This window comes from Triticum dicoccoides, chromosome 3A (genome assembly GCF_002162155.2).
Source record: "Triticum dicoccoides isolate Atlit2015 ecotype Zavitan chromosome 3A, WEW_v2.0, whole genome shotgun sequence".
NCBI lineage: Eukaryota > Viridiplantae > Streptophyta > Magnoliopsida > Poales > Poaceae > Triticum > Triticum dicoccoides.
The window spans coordinates 519429427-519436974 of NC_041384.1; positions in this window are offsets into that span (position 1 = coordinate 519429427).

Genomic DNA, 7548 nt, shown 5'->3' on the forward strand with positions numbered 1-7548 from the left:
CTTGTCCTTTGCTACAAAAAGGATTGGGCCATCCTGCTGCACCTTATTTACTTTTATTACTTGTTACCCCTTACAAATTACCTTATCACAAAACTATCTGTTACCGATAATTTCAGTGCTTGCAGAGAATACCTTACTGAAAACTACTTATCATTTCCTTCTGCTCCTTGTTGGGTTCGACACCTTACTTATTGAAAGGACTACGATAGACCCCCTATTCTTGTGGGTCATCAAAAGGTATATTTGATATACATGTTATTGATGTCTACCTTGCTAATGCTCGTAGTAGCGACTGGGTATTTGATACTGGTTCTGTTGCTCACATTTGCAACTCGAAACGGGGGCTACGGATTAAGCGAAGATTGGCTAAGGAAGAGGTGACGATGCGCTTGGGAAATGGTTCGATGTGATCGTCGTCGGCACGCTATGTCTACATCTACCTTCAGGATTAGTTTTAGACCTGAATAATTGTTATTTGGTGCTAGCGTTAAGCATGAACATTATATCTGGATCTTGTTTGATGCGAGACGGTTATTCATTTAAATCAAAGAATAATGGTTGCTCTATTTATATGAGTAATATCTATTATGGTCATGCACCCTTGATGAGTGGTCTATTTTTACTAAATCTCGTTAGTAGTGATACACATATTTATAGTATTAAAGCCAAAATATATAAGTTTAATAACGGTAGTGCAACTTATTTGTGGCATTGCCGTTTAGGTCATATTGGTGTAAAGACATGAAGAAACTCCATGTTGATGGGCTTTTGGAATCACTTGACGCTTGCGAACCATGCCGCATGGTCAAGATGACTGAAACTCCATTCTCCGAAACAATGGAGCGAGCAATAGACTTATTAGAAATAATACATACTGATGTATGCGGTCCGATGAGTGTTGATGCTCGCGACGGGAATCATTATTTTCAGACCTTCACACGTGATTTAAGCAGATATGGGTATATCTACTTGATGAAACATAAGTCTGAAACATTTGAAAAGTTTAAAGAATTTCAGAGTGAAGTGGAAAATCATCGTAACAAGGAAATAAAGTTTCTATGATCTGATCGTGGAGGTGAATATTTGAGTTACGAGTTTGGTCTTCATTTGAAACAATGCGGAATAGTTTCGCAACTCACGCCACCTGGAACACCAAAGTGTAATGGTGTATCTGAACATCGTAACCGCACTTTATTAGATATGGTGCCATCTATGATGTCTCTTACTGATTTACCGCTATCTTTTTGGGGTTATGCTTTAGAGACAGATGCATTCACGTTAAATAGGGCACCATCTAAATCCGTTGAGACGTCACCATATGAACTGTGGTTTGGCAAGAAACCAAAGTTGTCGTTTCTTAAAGTTTGGGGCTGCGATGCTTATGTGAAAAAGCTTCAACCTGATAAGCTTGAACCCAAATCAGAGAAATGTGTCTTCATAGGATACCCAAAGGAGATTGTTGGGTACACCTTCTATCACAGATCCGAAGGCAAGATATCATTGCTAAGAATGGATCCTTTCTAGAGAGAGTTTCTCTCGAAAGAAGTGAGTGGGAGGAAAGTAGAATTTGATGAGGTAATTACACCTGCTCCCTTATTGGAAAGTAGTTCATCATAGAAATCAGTTCCAGTGATTCCTACACCAATTAGTGAAGAAGCTAATGATGATGATCATGAAACTTCTGACCAAGTTACTACCGAACCTCGTAGGTCAACCAGAGTAGGATCTGCTCCAGAGTGGTACGGTAATCCTGTTCTGGGAGTCATGTTACTTGACCATGACGAACCTACAAACTATTAGGAAGCGATGATGAGCCCAGATTCCGCGAAATAGCTTAAGGCCATGAAATCTAAGATGGGATCCATGTATGAGAACAAAGTGTGGACTTTGGTTGACTTGCCCGATGATCGGCAAGCCATAGAGAATGAATGGATTTTCAAGAGGAAGACTGACACTGACGGTAATGTTACTATCTACAAAGCTCGACTTGTTGCGAAAGGTTTTCGACAAGTTCAAGGAGTTGACTACGATGATACCTTCTCACCCGTAGTGATGCTTAAGTCTGTCCGAATTATGTTAGCAATTTGCCACATTTTATGATTATGAAATTTGGCAAATGGATGTCAAAACTGCATTCCTTAATGGATGTCTTAAAGAAGAGTTGTATATGATGCAACCAAAAGGTTTTGTCAATCTAAAAGGTGCTAACAAAGTGTGCAAGCTCCAGCGATCCATTTATGGACTGGTGCAAGCATCTCGGAGTTGGAATATACGCTTTGATAGTGTGATCAAAGCATATGGTTTTATACAGACTTTTGGAGAAGCCTCTATTTACAAGAAAGTGAGTGGGAGCTTTGTAGCATTTCTGATATTATATGTGGGTGACATATTGTTGATCGGAAATGATACTGAATTTCTGGGTAGCATAAAGGGTACTTTAATAAGAAATTTTCAATGAAAGACCTCGGTGAAGCTGCTTATATATTGGGCATCAAGATCTATAGAGATAGATCAAGACACTTAATTGGACTTCCACAAAGCAAATACCTTCATAAAGTTTTGAAGAAGTTCAAAATGGATCAATCAAAGAAAGGGTTCTTGCCTGTGTTGCAAGGTGTGAAGTTGAGTCAGACTCAATGCCCGACCACTGCAGAAGATAAAGAGAAAATGAAAGTCATTCCCTATGCTTCAGCCATAGGTTCTATCATGTATGCAATGATGTGTGCCAGACCTAATGTGTGCATTAAATTAGTTTATCAGGGAGGTACCGAAGTAATCCAGGAGTGGATCACTGGACAGCGGTCAAGAACATCCTGAAATACCTGAAAAGGACTAAGGATATGTTTCTCGTTTATGGAGGTGACAAAGAGCCCGTCGTAAATGGTTATGTTGATGCAAGCTTTGACACTGATCCGGATGACTCTAAGTCACAAACCGGATATTTATTTATATTAAATGCAGGAGCTATAAGTTGGTGCAGTTCCAAGGAGAGCGTCGTGGCGGGATCTACGTGTAAAGCGGAATACATAGCTGCTTCAGAACCAGCAAATGAAGGAGTCTGGATGAAGGAGTTCATATCTGATCTAGGTGTCATACCTAGTGCATTGGGTCCAATGAAAATCTTTTGTGACAAGACTGGTGCAATTGCCTTGGCAAAGGAATCCAGATTTCACAAGAGAACCAAGCACATCAAGAGACGCTTCAATTCCATCCGCGATCTAGTCAAGGAGGGAGACATAGAGATTTGCAAGATACATACGAATCTGAATGTTGCAGACCGGTTGACTAAGCCTCTCTCACAAGCAAAACATGAGCAACACCATGACTCCATGGGTATTAGAATCATTACCATGTAATCTAGATTATTGACTCTAGTGCAAGTGGGAGACTGGAGGAAATATGCCCTAGAGGCAATAATAAAGTTGTTATTTATATTTCCTTATATCATGATAAATGTTTATTATTCATGCTAGAATTGTATTAACCAGAAACTTAGTACATGTGTGAATACATACACAAACAGAGTGTCCCTAGTATGCCTCTACAAGACTAGCTCGTTAATCAAAGATGGTTAAGTTTCCTAACCATAGACATCTGTTGTCATTTGATGAACGGGATCACATCATTAGAGAATGATGTGATGGACAAGACCCATTCGTTAGCTTAGCACTATGATCGTTTAGTTTATTGCTATTGCTTTCTTCATGATTTATACATGTTCCTATGACTATGAGATTATGCAACTCCTGAATACTGGAGGAACACTTAGTGTGCTATCAAACGTCACAACGTAACTCGGCGATTATAAAGATGCTCTATAGGTGTCTCCGATGGTGTTTGTTAAGTTAGCATAGATCGAGATTAGGATTTGTCACTCCGATTGTCGAAGAGGTATCTCTAGGCCCTCTCGGTAATGCACATCACTACAAGCCTTGCAAGCAATGTGACTAATGAGTTAGTTGCGGGATGATGCATTACGGAACGAGTAAAGAGACTTGCCGGTAAGGATATTGAACTACGTATGATGATACCGACAATCGAATCTCAGGCAAGTAACATACCGATGACAACAGGAACAACGTATGTGTACCACCCACGATGCGGCTATATCTCCCACGTGTCGGGGCATGACTTAGAGGCATAAACGCATGGTAGGCATATCGCAAGAGGGGTAATCTTTACACATCCCATGTATTGAATAAAAAGGGATAAAGAGTTGGCTTACAATCGCCACTTCACACAACACATAAATATATCATACATCATCCAGAATACAGTCAAGGTCCGACTATGAAACCAAAATAAAGAAAGACAACCCCAAATGCTAGATCCCCGATCGCCCCAACTGGGCTCCTCTACTGATCATCCGGAAAAGACACATAGTAACGGCCCAAATCCTCGTCAAACTCCCACTTGAGTTCGGTAGCGTCCCCTGCACTGGCATCATCGGCACCTGCATCTGTTTGGAAGTATCTGTGAATCACGGGGACTCAGCAATCTCACACCCTCGCGATCAAAACTATTTAATCTTAAAGGTAGGAAAGGGTAGTGAGGTGGAGCTGCAGCAAGCACTAGCATATATGGTGGCTAACTTACGCAAATGAGAGCGAGAAGAGAAGCAAAGCACGGTCGAGAAGCTAATAGTGATCAAGAAGTGATCCTGAAGCTACTTACGTTCAAGCATAACACGAGACTGTGTTCTCTTCCCGGACTCCTCCGAAAAGAGACCATCAAGGCTACACACGCGGTTGATTCATTTTAATTAAGTTAAGTGTCAAGTTCTCTACAACCGGACATTAACAAATTCCCATCTGCCCATAACCGCGAGCACGGCTTTCGAAAGTTCAAACCCTGCACGGGTGTCCCAAATTAGCCCATCACAAGCTCTCACGGTCAACGAAGGATATTCCTTCTCCCAGGAAGACCCGATCAGACTCGGAATCCCGGTTACAAGACATTTCGACAATGGTAAAACAAGACCAGCAAAGCCGTCCGAATGTGCCGACAAATCCCGATAGGAGCTGCACATATCTCGTTCTCAAGGCACACCGGATGAACACTACATACAACTAAAACCAAACCTCAAGTTTCCCCGAGGTGGCACTGCAAGTGGCTCTGTTTTGGACCAACACTCAGAGGAGCACTGGCCCGGGGGTTTAAAATAAAGATGACCCTTGAGTCCGCGGAACCCAAGAGAAAAAGGCTTAGGTGATAAATAGTAAAACCAAGGTTGGGCCTTGCTAGAGGAATTTTATTCAAGGCAAACTGTCAACGGGTTCCCATAACACCCAACCGCGTAAGGAACGCAAAATCAAGGAACATAACACCGGTATGACAGAAACTAGGGCGGCAAGAGTGGAACAAAACACCAGTCATAAGGCCGAGCCTTCCACCATTTACCAAGTATATAGATGCATTAAAGTAAACAAGATATAATAATGACATCCCAACAAATATCCAAGTTCCAATAAGGAACAAACTTCATCTGCACCTGCAACTAGCAACGGTATAAGAGGGGCTGAGCAAAGCGGTAACATAGCCAAACAACGGTTTGCTAGGAAAGGTGGGTTAGAGGCTTGACATGGAAATATGGTAGGCATGTTAAAGCAAGTGGTAGGTATCGCAGCATAGCAATAGAGCGAACAACTAGCAAGCAAAGATAGAAGTGATTTCGAGGGTATGGTCATCTTGCCTGCAAAGTTCTCAGAGTTGACGAAAGCTTGATCCTCGTAAGCGTACTCAACAGGTTCCTCGATCACGTACTCGTCTCCTGGCTCTACCCAAAGCAAGATCACAAGCAAAGGAAAGAACAATCAACCACGGTGCAATGCGCAAGCAACATGATGCAAAACATGGCATGATATTCGAGATGTGATATGCAATGCATATGCGTGCTCCGGAAGGAAAAGATTGATCAAGGAATCAACTTGGCAAACCAAGTGTGCCACTGGAAAGATGATATGATTTCGGTCGAAATCGATATAAAGATCACCGGAATCGGATGCACGGTTTGCAAATGGCAAGCAAAACAATAATGGCACAATTCTGCGATTAACAGCACAATGCCACCTAGAATGCAACAAGAAACTAAGCTACTACACTCCAACATAACAACAAAGCACAAGGAAGTGATCTACTCAAGATGCTTGATAAAAGATGAACACTTAGCTACGGCTAAATCACACAAGAGCAGGTTCAAACAAGCATGGCAAAAGTGCAAAAGATATCAGCTTCAAAGACTTAGTGAAAATACTAACATGCCAGGAATAACATCAGGAAGCAATGTTTAGAGGAATCAAACAACATGCTACAGGAACTTATCATAGAAAAACAAGGCATGGCATGAATCTACTAAAAGCATGGAACAAAAGCCCCTTACTGAACATGAGACAAAAAGGCACATAAGATATGATGGCACCCACGTAAACATGGCAAGTTTCGTTAACAGATTCAGACTTAGCAGAAAACTGAGCATGGCATAAACAGAATTATGAAGGCATCTTTGCGAGCTCGATTCACTCACCACAAGGCATTGTATGACAAGATAAGCATACTACCAGCAAGAAGACATGATCATAAGGCTAACCATGGCAAGAACAAGTTTATAGCATGCATGGATCAACTACAACATCCATGGAAAAATTGATTAACATGTAAACAATCTGCCAGGAACAATTTATAGCAAAAGTAGAGCAAAAGTAAGACATGCTAGGGTACTCCATAATTGCAAACAGGGGCATGGATGGATAGAGTGCAAACATATGTCCAAATCATCCTTACTGAAGATACTCAAAACAAGCATGGATCTCACTGTAGCATCATGGATACATGGGATAAAAATAACAGCAGAGCAAGGACTTAGCAAAATCCTAAGTCCCTGAAATCAGCAATATCACGAAGGCTACTTTGCATGCTTGTGCTAGTCACCACATTGATCAAAAAAATAAATGGCAAGCACCCCTGTAAGATGGCATGGCATAGACCAAAACACATGTAGAGCTCATGCCCATACGATGCACACAACAAATGTGACAAAAATGACAAATGCTCATAATCTGATAAGAATCAGCACCTAACAATTTATAGCACCCTTGCATCAGTGATTAGGGCATCAAGATGGACTCAAACAAGCATGCCACAATGCAACAAAATGAAGAGCACATCATGATGAACATGTTGATATATTGCACGCACAAAACGGAGCAGTATGCAACAAGCTGCGGCATGTCAAAGGGGGCACCAGAATATAGCAGAAAATGACTTGGGGAAAAACGGGGTCAACCTCTCTGGATCTAGGGTTCCGGGGCGTGGTCCACGAGGTTCGCCGGAGACGTCGCGGGAGGCGGCCGGAGGAGGACGAGGCGCGTCGGGGGAGGGGCGCTCCGGGCCGGATCTGGCTGGATCTGGCCAGAACCCAGCAAGGCCGACGCGAGCCGGCGAGTGGTGGTGGCCGGCGAGCCAGGGCGGTGGAGCGCGCCGGCGTGCGGAGGCGGCGAGGCGCGTCGGCGGCGGTGGGCGTGGTGCTCGGGCGGTGCGGTGAGGCGCAGG